Below are 14045 nucleotides of genomic sequence, written 5' to 3'. Positions count from 1 at the left end.
ATTCCTTGGATTACCTTAGATACTTCACATGCCCGTAGAAATAATCTGACATGCAAGGTGTCAGAAGTCGAGAAAAAGTTCATAGGGCAGGTGGATGATCGTTACAGGAGACAAAAGATTTTGAAAAAATCAGGACAAGGGAAATTAGATTGGACCGAGGAAGAGAAGTCACACAAGAGAAAGGGTAGTAGTGGTCCAATAGCTTTAGATAAGGCGCAGAAAGGAAAGTTATGTCTTCACCGAGCCAAAACGTATTATGAAAATGTATACGTGGGTGAAGTTGACTGTGAACATGCTTTTAATTTAGAGTACTACACTAAGGATTTCCTGAAGGGAATGCAAGTAATTCCAAATGTGTATTTTGTATGTGGAAGAAATGCTTACGTGAGACTACCTGACAACTGGTATGGATCATGTTACTTGGCAATTGTCTTCCCCAAAATATATCATGCACAAGACTTATTGATCATTGAGGGCCAGACATCATCGAGGGGAAGGAGAGATTTAGGCGATGCAGAAATGGTTGGAGATGTCTTTGGAGCTATGTTCCCTCTTTTGGGAATAATCCTTAATGATGTTAAAATTAGACGACTGGCAACAGTTGTCGACAGGTTGTCTGCCAGCACTGCTCAGTCCTTAATGCTGGTAGAAGGAGAGATGCAATCGATAAGGGCTATGGTTCTTCAAAATCGGCTTGCATTAGATGTCTTATTAGCAAAAGAGGGCGGAGTCTGTAAGGCTTTGAAGGTTCAGGAATGTTGCACTTACATTCCAGACCTTTCAAAACCCCTTGAGAAAGTTATTAAGAACATAACTAATATACACAAAGAGATCGAAGACTTGAGTAGAGAAAATGTCTGGGAAAAGGTGGGCCACGGAATGAGTACAGTTGGAGGGTGGTTTTCCACCTTAGGCAAAAGCTTTATTTGGTATATCCTAAAGCCTATCATCATAATATTGATCTGTGGGATAATATTGTGGGGATTGGTGAGGGTATTCAAATGGTACAGAGCAAGAAGGTCAGAAAGGGCCCAAAGAGAACAGTTGCAGAGATTGGCTGCCATACAAGATAATCAGTACAGGAGCCTGAGAGCTCTGGAAGCGCAGAGAATGCCAGCAATAACTGCAGTTTAAATGTTAGTGATGACCCCGAGAGGTCATCAAAGGGGGGAACTGAGAGAGCGCAAACTGATATAAATGTATGAGTACATCACACTTACCTATAGTAAGCACAAGTCATGATGAGAAATGCCATGAGTGCTAATAGTATCTGAAATTATATTCTAAATGTATAGCTAATATAGAGATTTAAGTAGAAGTGGAACTAATACAGAAATGTGTGACATTATATGATTTTATTAGACGTGATTATTTTGAATCTATGTCGTGTAGCTGTTAACATATAAGATGGTCTGTGGTAAAACGCAGAACGTGGTAGGCCTCAGGGCCAGAGCTGGAGCTAAAAGGGAAGGTGTTTCTTTTCACGACACAGATTGTTTAACGTTTTTGGTCATTGCATTAATGGGCCGTGATTTAGAGTAATGTTTTCTAAATAATAGAATAAGAGTTTAACATGCTTTAATTAAATGAAGAATTTGAATGCTATAATCATAATGTGAAATATTGTAGGCCTGAAATGTTTTAGCAGTGATTTACACGTACATGTCTGGGCTGAGAAATGTTGCAAGCCTTTTTAGAAGTCTATGAGAGTTGGGTTCTTGGCGGCAGATATTTGTCTGCAACAGGAAAGGGGGGATCCAATTATAAGTGAATGAATAGAGGTCTGTTCAGTAGACGGCCCAGACATGGAGGAGGGTTCTGGAATGTTTAAGGGGTATCAGCGGGCCGGAGAAGAGACTGAGAAGCAAGGTCAACTCTAACGTCTGAGGCCCAATACAAAGCATCATGGAAAAAGCCTGAAGTTGCACCACGTGAGAGGCGTTTCGCAAGGGGCGTCTCAAATGTTGTTGACTGTTTTGTATTAGGGACAGCACCCCTGGGTGGAGTTAGAGCAGAGACCTGAGGACCCTTTAGAGAGCGGATGGGTAGGCAGTGAGGGGTCATGACTGGAGAACTTTAGGTTTTCACCAAGAGACTTAGAGTGGGTGACTTCCCTTGGGGGTCACTCATTGCTGACACCTTTGTTAGGTTGGGATTTGGTTAAGTAGGGATACCATCTAGAACAGGGTAGGGACGCCTAACCTGTGTTTGTTTCCTCCAACCTAAATGAAGGAGAGATATGCGTCTATGCTGATAGCTTTGCTATTTTTAGAACTTGTGTTAGTGATTTCTGTTGCTCGTCTGAGGGCTTTTCGAGAGCACATGTATGTAATTGGACCTGTGTATCTCGTGAATCTCATTCTGAGATGCTTGTATTTGCAGCTCATTATATCTTTACAATAAACTTTTGAAACCTAGAAGTTGTCCGTGATCTTTAAGAGTAGAGTCCTTTCTTGGGTGAACTAATTTGCAGATAGGTGTACTGTTTCCTTCCAAGACAGGCAATAAAGGTTCAGTCGACCAGATCGAGGTTTGGATCAATAGATATAAGGTATCGATCAAAATCTCGCCCTTTCAGTGGCAAGCAAAGGGAAGCAGCGCTACCCCTGACGCGCCCTTTGATTTCCCTGACACTGCTCTTTGCTGCCTTTGTTTTCGGGGTCATGATGGCGGTGACAAGAGCAGAAAGTAAACAAGGCTCTCTCTAGAAGCCCTGAGTATTATCCGGAGATTTCTCTATGTGCCATCCCCCCCCCCCTCCCTTGGTACCTGAGAAGCAAACAAGGCTTCTTAGGCGTTAGAGGGAGAACACGGCATCAACACTGTGAAGTCATTAGTAGTTAGAGGTGTGTGACTTTACTACTATTAGTCCAGCCATTTTGATTAACTGAAGTACCAAAAAAAAACGACAAAGCAAATACATCGACATATACAAATGGGGCTGCAAATAAGCACTTGGGACTTCACATGGTGGGGGGGGGGGGGAGAGCACTATTTAAATACAAAAACAGATACATTGATACAGGCATATTCAGGTGCACAAGTGATTTTTGTGCGTAATCTAAAAGTTTGAGGGCTCGTCATTCTGAGCGTGTTGTGGTTTTGTTTATAAAGCGATCATCTTTCTTGTGCTTTGTAGCATCAGTGTTTTTTCTGTGGGTTGTGGATTTTTTTTGAAAGTACAGAATTGGGAGTAAGTATGAGCCTGTGTCCAATGATGGGGCGCTTGAGTCTTTGCGCATGTAGTCTGGGGGTGCCACAAAGATCACAGACTATCAGTCAGATAATGAGAAAGGGGATTCTACATCAAGGTGCTAACTATCCAGTAGGACCTCTAGATCAAGTGCTGATGTGATCCTTCTCAATTGGATGTGATGTGATGGATGAAGAATGAATGCTGACTGAAGGTCATTGCACAGTGGATCAGTCTCTACTTACCATGTTTTCCACTAAAATGCTAGCGGTATGATTAGATTGCCCCACTTGGTAGGATGTTGACTCGCGTGACAGAAAAAGTAATAGGATATACTAAAAGTTGGAAGGAATTATAAATTCAAATTGGGACAGAATGAAAAAGTAATATCCATAACCCTCCTCAAGGAGCCATAAGACACATTTCTTGGCTACTCTCGGCGGTTCTTTCATACAATTCTTCAACAGAGTTGCCATGATTGCTGCAAAACATCCTAACCACATCTTTATGACTTTTATTCCACACTATTTTTTAAATACGTTTCAGGTAATTAAAAATCAATACGTTATTAGAATTGTCCAGTTTAAAATATAGGGACCAATGCATGAAAAAAATGTAGGAGTACGTAGAAGAGCACTCCTGTAATACTCTTTTACATACTATTACCTGCTGTTGTAAATTGACCAAAAAACATTTAAAAAATCATTAAATATTCATATGCAATTGCTGTAAATAGGAACAATTGTGCGCTCATTTCACTTTTCAGGGGCTGGACGTTTCAGGGCTGATTCACAAAGGCACTTAAGAGTATGTAAAAGAAGTGTATGTACAAAAAAAGAGTACTCTTGTTGTGCTGCGTCCTATACCCATAAATGTTTTTATGAATTGGCCCTCTGGAGCTGAATCAGTGACCCTAAGAGATGTCTCGGAAACAGAGCCCAATTCGTACCAGTGGTTGCAGGTTGTGCGAACCTGTGTTCTTTTCTGAAGAGTGGGGCATATTTGTCATCATCAGACTTTGACCTAAAGCAAAACAGAGAAAGTCTAAAAAGGGAGAAAGAAAGAGGAAAAGAAAGCGAAAGAGAAGACAACAGATCAATTAGGAAAGTAGGGTTATAAAAGAAGCTGCAAGAGTTAGACAGAGTGGAGGCTGTAAAGGGAAGTGAAAGAAAGAGGCGTGAGGTGGAATCAAAACTGGGCAACCTCACCAGTCTCTTCTAAGAAAAACTTTAAGCCTCAGTTTCAACTTACGTTTTTGAAAAATAAAGCACTGTGTAGAACTTAATATTTGAGCCTGTTTTTCTTTTAGAACTTGGTGAACTTAGGCCAGAAATGTACCCCCAACCAAGCGTATTTTCAAGAGTTTGCAGCTCCACATAATGTCTCAAACCTGCACCCTGACAGGTCACAAACCTCTAGGTTTCTGTGTTTTTAAGATTGTCGAGTTACCACTGTACACACGATTACGCAGGATACATTGGTGTAATCATACAGTTCAAATGTAAACACGCTCTTTTTCTTACATTTGAAAGAATGCTGTCCATCCGGCAAGTTGGCGTGGTGCTTTGACGTCCTTAAGAAGAAACACGTGCCCTTTACCACACACCTGGCACTGTGTTTCCGACTGACTGGCGCGTGCATCTTGGCAGCTCATAGTTCTTAAGGGAGCATCACACTAAAAGATAGTTGAATTCCACAATATTTGTCTTCAATAGAGCATTATTATATTTGAGAATAACCGCGGCAAAACATACTTCCAGATAGGAGTAGAGGTGTCTAAAGCTTTTGACAAAGTTTTATAGAGCAGTCAGGCAATGGCATGTAAAATGTATGTGCCAGAGGGGTGGAGGGCTTTCTTGGTTCGAGTTAGCCAAACACACCCCAAAAGGCCAGACACCTAAAATTGGTGCCCAGGTTGTCATTTTATTTTTAATCCAGTTTCAGGAGCAAATGGGAGTTTGTGCCAAAATGGTATTGCTGGCTCTTATATCCAGTGTCAACATGGGGATCAAACGCATGTAACATCCCTATATGCAGACCACATGGTTCCTTGTGCCATAGCAGTGATGCTTACCAGTTTTACGAGGGTGTCAGGCATGTGTCATGTTTATTCCCTTTACTCCCTACTGCACCAAAGACACACATGACCTTTTATAGTGAAACAGTACAGTGGTAGGACACTACATTCTGATGTTTGGGGAACAACATCTACCATCAAGAGCAAGACTTGCTGGATGGCGATCTCACACAAGCAGTGTCTGTGCTATGGAGCCATGTGGCCTTTTGAATAACATTGCCATTATCGGTGATTGGTCAGATAGGGCTCTTCTAAATGGTCGTCCCACCTTGCTTATTGTACTATTGTGCAAATCACAGGGTTGGATTGGGCCCACAATTAGGGCCAGGCAGCCAAAAACAAGTGCCCCCCCATTCACAGATAGCAACCTATTGCAATAAGCTGCTTGGTTACGATCATGGAGCTAAGGGCCTGATTACGAGTTTGGCGCAACGGCACTGACTTCGTGTGCCAAACCACTGCAAGGACCGCCAACTGTATCGAGTTCAACTTGTGATACGGTCGGCGGTCCTTGTCTTTCTCATGGTGGTGCCTGAAAAACAGGCGCCCCAATGGAAACAGCAAAAAAGTACCAACATGACATGGACGGTGACGTCCATGCCGTGGCAGAACTTTGTGAGAATACAGACAGTTGAATGTATCCCCATTGTGGGTGGGGGCATGAGGGCCCTGTAGGGCCCCACTTGTTACTGCACCACCAGCCTTTTCATGGCAGGACTCCGCCATGAAAAGGCTGACAGTCCAGTAACTCGTAATATGCTGAGCGGCACTGCACCAGGCTCAACTCAGCATATCCCTTTGTGGCGCTCCTGCACCACCGCCAGGGAATGACTGTTCACTGGCACAGCCGGCGATCCACCGTCACGACTTTACCAGTTGTAATACGGCAGACGGTGGACTGCCTGCACGAGTTTGGCGGTCGCAAGACCTCCAGACTCGTATTCAGGCACTAAGTGTTGGCAAACATTTGCAGTAATGGTACATACCTAGACTGCCTTTTACATTCACCCTGGGCTTTTAGATGTTTATTTTTTTACAGTACTTATGAGAGGCCCTCCAATGCTCAGAAACTGGTGAAAGCTGTATTTCATTTTTCTTTACAGCTAACATCACATGCAAGTTCCAATAATGGGAATGATGCTCGTGTATAAATGCAAAAAATAATAATTGTATAACTTACTTCAAATACATGCAGTTTTATATAGAACGAAATTGGCAGAGAGGCATTGAAATGCTTTACATAAGCACCAGATAAGAAAAAAAAGAAATCTCTCTTAAAGGAAATTGACATAATACCGACAAAACTCATATGAGTGTAGTGTCGTTAATAAGAAGAATTTGGAATGAAGGTATGTCAGCATGACTACTGTGAGAATATAATTAGTTCCATCCCTGTAGATAAAATAATATGTCCTATAAAAGTTTATGATGAGAATACTCTTGGCAACAGAAAAGTAAAAATGTACATAGAGCTTGTGAAATAGGTTGACCAAAAAAAAAAAGTAAAATAACTAGGCACCTCAGAATTTAGTTCACCACATCTTTAATTATATGGTTAAAATCAGGATGTCTAAAAAGAATCAATAACGTCAACTTCTGTTTAAATCAACTGATATAGATTTTGGCTTTCATGCTGTTTGGGTTCATATCATAAAATATGAAGTTATTAGCTCAACATGTAATTGTCTCTCTTACATTTTTGTATATCTTATTTATTGTACAATTAGAATTATTTGTATATATTCTAAATAAGCTTTTCTGTATTTATATGTATTTTGTAGCCCTGAAGAAGTCCATGAGGACGAAACGTGTTGGCTTCTATTTTTAAAGAGATTATTATATAAAGAATATGAATATGAATAAAAAACTTACTATGTTAAACACATGGGAGGAACACGCTCAATCAATAAACAAATCAGGGTTGGTAAAGCGCAAATACTCACCTGTGAGGGTCTCAAGGTGCTGGGGGGAGGAGGGCAACTCCATTGAGTGCTGGAGTCATCCAAAAAGCCCTTACTGAACTAGGGCAATGTGGGAGATTGCCGGCGTTGGAGGGGCCACTAGGAGTCGTTCCATTTAGAGTCGGTGGAGCTAAGGATGAGGGCTTCTGTCTTTTCTGAGTTGAGTTTCAGGCAGCTGTTCTTCATCCAGGTGGTGATGGCTTTCATCCCTTCTTGGAAGTTGTGTCTGGTGATGTTGGGTTCATTGATGAGGGTTAGCTGGGTTTTGTCGGCATTAGAGACAATGTTGATCCCGTGGTTCCTGACGATGGTTGCGGTGGGGGCCATGTAGACATTGAAGAGGGTGGGGCTAGAGGAGGGGTCCTGGGGCACTTCACAGTTGGTCTCTGTCTGTTACGAGAGGTAGGGAGGGAGTCTGACCCACTGAGTTGTGCCGGGGAGAAAGGAGCGGATCCAGTTGAGGGCCTTGCTTAGGTTGCCAGCATCGTGGAGTCTGGTGGCTAGGGTGCGGTGGGAGATATTGTTGAATGCAGCCGAGAGGTCCGGGAGGATGAGGGCTTCCATTTTGTCCTGGTCAAAGAGGGAGCGGATGTCATTGGTGGTGGTGAGTAGGGCGGTCTCAGTACTGTGGTTGTTACGGAATCTTGATGGGAAGATGGGTCTGAAGTTCCTGAGGGTCGTCGGGTCTGCAGAGGGTTTCTTCTGGAGAGGATTGACTCCAGAGTGTTTCCCGTCATCAGGGAAGGTGGCGGTTTCGAAGGATCAGTTGATCTTCCGACGTAGTTCAGGTGCAATGGCAGTGGCGGCTCTGTGGAAGATGTGTTGTGGGCAGGGGTGTGAAGGTGCTCCAGGGTGAATGCTTTTCATGGTCTTCAAGGTGTTTTCTGTCATGAGCGGGATCCATTTCAGCAAGGTCTGTTGGGTGGCATCGCATGAGGGGGGCTAGAGCAGTGAAGTGGTCTTGGTTGCCGTAGTCATCTTGATCTTGTGGTGAAAGAAGGTGCTGAGTCTGTTGCAGAGGTCTTAGGAGGGTGGTACGTCTGTTGTTTTGCTGCATGGTTTGGAAAATTCCTTGATGATGGAGTAGAGCTCTTTGGTGTTGCGTGCGTTAGTGAGGATTCTGACTTGGAGGGATTTCTTCCTTGTGGAATTGATGAGTTGGTGGTGCGCGGTGGTGGCTGTTTTGTAGGCAGTGAAGTGTTTCTGGGGTGTTGTTGTTCCTTCATGTCTTTTCAAGTCGTCTGCAGAGCGTCTGGATTCTTGGAGTGCAGGGGTGAACCAGCTTGTTTTCTTGATGTGTTTTCCTGTGGATTTCTTGAGGGGGGCGAGTGTGTCGGCACAGTTCTTGCTTCATCGGTGAAGGTTGTGTGCTGTAGTGCTTGCATCTGATGTAGTCGGTGGTGGGGTGTTGATGAGGATGGTGGTGAGCTGGTCTTCAGTGACTTTGTTCCAGTTTCTGTGGGGGAGGCGCAGGCGTACTTGTGTACTGTGTTTTTTTTAAAGAAGTGGATGCAGTGGAGGTCTGTCCAGAGGAGTTCCAGGGTGTGGCTGTAGGAAATGCTGGTTCCTCTGGTGAGGACAGCGTCATGTGTGTGTCCTGCTGTGTGCAATGAGGCGGTGACTAGTTGTTTCACTCCTATGTTGGCGAGGTTCTGTAGGAGGAAGGTGGTGTTTGAGTCGTCGTGGTTATCCAGGTGGAAGTTTAGGTCTCCGAGTAGGATGTAGTCTGTGAATGCGAGGGCGTGGGGTGCAATGAGGTCAGTGATGGTGTCAGCAAAAGGATTATGGGGGCCGGGTGGCCTGTAGATGAGGATTCCGCGGAATGTCATTTTGGGGTTGGTCTGGATCTGGAAGTGCTCCATGAGGGTCGTTGTGTTTTCTGGGAGTGTGGTCTTGCGGAGGGTGCTTTTGTGAATGACGGCGATGCGTCCTCTGGGACGGATAGGGCAGCCCTTGCGCACGATCTTGTACCTGTCGGGAATGGCAGTGGCAATGTTGGATGTAGAGTTGGCATGAGGAAGGCAACGTCAGGCGAGTAGGTGTTGAGGAGGTCCCAGTTTTCTATGACATGCTTGTGTAGGGAATGTACATTGAGGAGGATGCAGTTGATTGGTTTGTGAGCGGTGTTGTCTGGTATGTTGGGAGATGCTGCTGCGTACAGAGGTTGGTGAAGGTGCAGTGCCAGTGTAGACAGGAGAGAGGGCGTGGGTGTTGTTCAGCATCGAGAGCTGGCAGTTCTTGTTGCGTCCGGAGTTGAGATCGTGGAGAGTGCTGGAGTTGTAGCAGTGGCAGGTTCGAGGCCCAGGGTCCCTGGCACTGGTCGCAGTCAGGTCATTGACGGGTGCAGATGGCCTTGCCTTTGGCTTGCCAGCGGCGCCCGCCATTATGTAGGGGAGGGAGGGTGGGTCAGCTGGGAGGCAGGAGTGGAAAGGACGCACTGGAGGGGGAGGGGCTGCGGGTGCAGCAGTGGCTGGGGAAAAACAAAGGAAAGAGTGAGAAGTGAAAAAGTAAAAAGTGACAGAAGGCCAAAGAAAGGAAAGAGAAAAAGAGGGCACAAAAAGAAAGAGGCAGAGGCAGAACAGCAGAACAGCTGAGTGCTCTTCCTCTGGACCACCAGGGATAAGGCACAGGCAGGAACCTGCGGGTGGAGGAGGGCCTCAAACACCATGCAATAGATAGATCAGGGGGCAGCACTTAGTGGTCGAGCTGCGCGGGGGAGAGCACTCACACCGACCAGGTCAGTGGTCTTGCTCTTCTTGCCGCTATGTGACCACCATTAAGTAGTGATCTGGAAGAGGGCGGTCAGCTCGGAGGTGGGAGCACTGAGGACACACTGAAGGTTGTTGGGACCACAGGGCAGCTGTGGCGGGGGAAAATGATGGAAAGAGGGAGAACTGAAAAAGTGACAAAAGGGCTAAACTAAGGAAAGAGAAAAAGAGGGAACTAGAGGAAAGAGGCAAAGTGAGGCAGAGGCAGAACTGAGAGCTCAGGGGGCAGCACTTAGTGGTGGAGCTGCACAGGAGAAAGCAGCCACACTGACCAGGTCAGTGGTCTTGCTCTTTTTGCCACTCAGGGGCCACCATTAAGGAGGGATCGGGGGAGGGCGACTCAGCTTGGAGGCAGGAGCGGGAAGGACACACTTGAGGGGTGAGGGGCCGCAGGGGTAGCTGCGATGTGGGGAAAACAAAGAAAAAGGAAGGAAAAAGTGAGAAGTGAAAAAGTGGAGCAGTTTATTTGGGTTTATGTGTGGTGTGCATTGAGGCAGGATACCACACAGGTGGTGTCCTCTGCACAAACATCTTGCTTGCAGAACACAATTGCATTTCCCCTTAAAAGAATAAAGCCTGTCTGGTGACAATGTCATTAAGGCTGTCCCTGTAACTGAGCATCAGATACCCCACAGTACAATTATGCCTGTCTTCTTTTTGGCTGCAATATAAAGTCTGGATTCTGGCTGAATGATTTGGCTCGTTTCCGGGTGCAATAAACACTGAGCCCAGAACCCTGCCTGAACTGAAAAGACTGGTTAAAACCTGTTTTCTGCAAGGCAGATCTGTCCAGAGATAAGTTGGATGGACATTTTATGTGCTTTATTTCTGCCTCCCCATTTAATGCTCTGCAACAAGCTATCTGAAGGCAGCTCTATCCAGAGATGAGTTGGATGGACATTTTATGTGCTTTATTTCTGCCTCCCCATTTAATGCTCTGCAACAAGCTATCTGAACCCTACTCAGCATCTATACCCCTTAGGAATCCACATTTTCGCTATGAACATTTGCCTGCCCTTCCACTCCTTTGTAAAACCCTGCAGGGGAAAAAGGGCAATGAAGACGCGCTACAATTTGGCTGGGTAACGTTATGCTTTTTTAACTTGGCACACAAGCATTGTTGCTCAAACATGCAGTTTTACCTTGAAAAAACAGAAGACGAGAGGTGTTTGGCAAAACAGGAACAGTTGGTTTAATTAAACACTTCTGCTGGGAGCATAGTTACAGAAGCAGGTCTGAAGACCGCCTCAAAGTACTATCAATCTGAACAGGGTTTTATACATTTCTTTGGGGATCAAAGTACTTCCGGGGATCCTTTTATAGTGACAGAAAGCAGGCCTTGTCTATGGAGTCATAAATAAGGCCCCTGATGACAATTGCAGGTGGGCCTTGACCGTGGGTGGACACAGTGTGGGTTAGTGTGTATCATGTCCAGATGTCTGGCATGAGGGGCGTGTGTTCACTGCGTGTACTGTGTGTGCTGTCTTTATGGTGTTTTGGGAATGTATGAACCACCCTGGTCATGTGTGTTTTATTGGGACCAATCTCCCTGGACCATTGTGGTGTCGCTGGGGGATGGCCCTGAGTTTCCTGTTGATACATTTGTCTGCTGGATACGTGCCACCCTACCTGTGACCTGTCAATCAGTAACCTCAGGCCTAGGTCATCAACCCTGCCTTATTACGCATTTATGAGTCTGGTTGATGGAGAGATCATGACATGCAAATTTGATAATAGCGATGCAATTTTGTTCCTATGTGCGAATGTATCTTTGTAAACATTGGCATCGTTTCTATCAATACTAACAGCATGATTATCTTCAAATTATTGTCAGCACCCAAGTTTTGGGTTCAAACTGCCTCCATGATTCATTAATATGTGCTTCTAAACAGAAACGAGACCCAGCGGACTCAGCCAGCATGCTAGCATCTTTAGGAAGAGGGCAACATAAGAGCTTTGAAGGCTTGCAACCTAGTGGAAGACAAACAAACTGAAGAAGTCATCTTCTTAAGAAGGTGAAGAACTGGAGGAGATATTCCAGAACTTTGAGAGAGGAATGCCCTTATCGCAAATGTTCTACCCTATATCATTCCCTAACTCAATTTCGAGCTGTGGCGGGACATAAGAGTTTTTGATTTTTTTAGGCTAGGTCTTAGGAAAGATTCTAGTTAATGGGGTTGGTCCACCTGACTCCATAACCATTTGAACCGTCTGTCTAGTTACAAACATATCACAAGTTAAAGATATAACTGGACTCTAGCCCTAAATCTATGCTCTCAGCTGCAACTGGGGGACTGGTGAGTACAGTGGATACCACAGGTTTTCTGGGTGCTCCCATCAACTGAAATTTCAACCTCTACCAGCTGGTCATAAAATATGAGTCCCAAAGCTTGGCACCCCAGTGGCTTTTCTGTGGGTGCTGGTACATTTCCAGCACCAGTAGAATCAGTGGACCCTCCTAAAACCAGCGCTTCCTTCCTGAAACAAACTCCAGCTTTGGGATTTTGTTTCTTAAAAACAATGTTTTTAACAGTTTGGTGAACGGCCATCCACTAAACGTTTTGTACATTGGAACCACCATGAAAGAGGTGGTTCCTTTCAATGTACAGAGATGACTACTGGGCCACTGGTCATTTCTATATTTGAAGGACAGACGGAGGTCACATCCGGTGCCATCCGTCAAACACTAAATGAGGCCCTTAGTTCTTTCTCATCTGGTTAGAAGCAACATCCTTCTCAGAATTATTCCTGATAGCACTATAGTACCCCTGAAAAATATCCTACACACAGCAGCATGGCTCATCAACAGCTCGAAAAAATGTGGCTACATCACTCTGACCAAATTCTGATTCAATGCATATACAATACCTGCATTCAGGAACTAGCACTGGATCTGCTGTTTCCTCACAGTCAGCAACAAGTCGGTCCGCTTGACTCTCTTCACCTCAGCTACTGCCAAACTTATCTGGGAAGTACCCCAAGGATCCTCGCTCAGTCCCATGATGTTCAAGAACTATGTGGCCCCATTAACCAGCATCATTCACATCCATGGAATCAACGTTATATTCTACACTGAGGACACCCAGTTCACCCTCTTCCCCTGTAACAAAGCATTAACCAACATCTCCACCTGCATGTCCGAAGTTGCTAGATGGATGAAAACCAACCAAGAATTTCAAGTGGTTTCCTTTGAATACTTGCCGAACTCTTACCCAGAACCTCATCACCAGCAAGTTGGATTACGGCAACATACACTACACAGGAATTAATGTGCAACTTACCAGAAGACTCAAGACTACACAGAATTTATCGAATAGACTCACTCTCAGACATCTCCTCCCGCACTCACTTCACCCTAAAACTCAAAGACTTCTAATGGCGGCCCATCCCCAAAAGGCCACTTTTCATACTCCTCAAACACATATACAAACCCTTGTATTTGTGCTTGAGGAATTTATCTTCATGGTACTTACCCACCTCTCTTCAGCCGGACTCCTACTTGACAAGGTTCTTCCCATACGCGGACCAGATCCAGTGGCTGGGCCATTTCCTACCTCAATCCCAAAGTCTGGAGTGACCTACCCCAGCATAGCAGAGCTCAGTTCTTGAATTTCGCAAGAAACTGAAGACATGCCTCTTCACCTCATGTTGGCATGGCTCGGCCCACACCACTCCTGATTTACAATGTCAGGATATCATTCCAGGTAAGTTGTGCACTCTAAAAATACTAATATTATGACAAAAATTCTAATAGTACTTTTTTGAGGTATAAAGCGTATACAAAACAGCATGTTGGAACAAACGTAAATAAGGTGGCATTTAAGTGGCACAATAATTGTGATTTGTGCATTACATTGGAAGGGGGTATATCCATATCACAGTTAGGCAAGCAGTTCCTGGTGTCTGCAGCTACAACCAACAGTACATCATTTAGTATATAGAGTGAGTAAAAGTGTGTGTGCCCCTCACCAAAAATCCACTAGTATATACAGTGACCAGCTAAAAAAATAGTATTGCCCAATCAAGGCTTACATGTTCCATGTGTA

This window comes from Lissotriton helveticus, chromosome 3_1, assembly GCF_964261635.1.
Source record: "Lissotriton helveticus chromosome 3_1, aLisHel1.1, whole genome shotgun sequence".
Lineage (NCBI taxonomy): Eukaryota > Metazoa > Chordata > Amphibia > Caudata > Salamandridae > Lissotriton > Lissotriton helveticus.
This window is presented reverse-complemented; position numbering follows the sequence as displayed.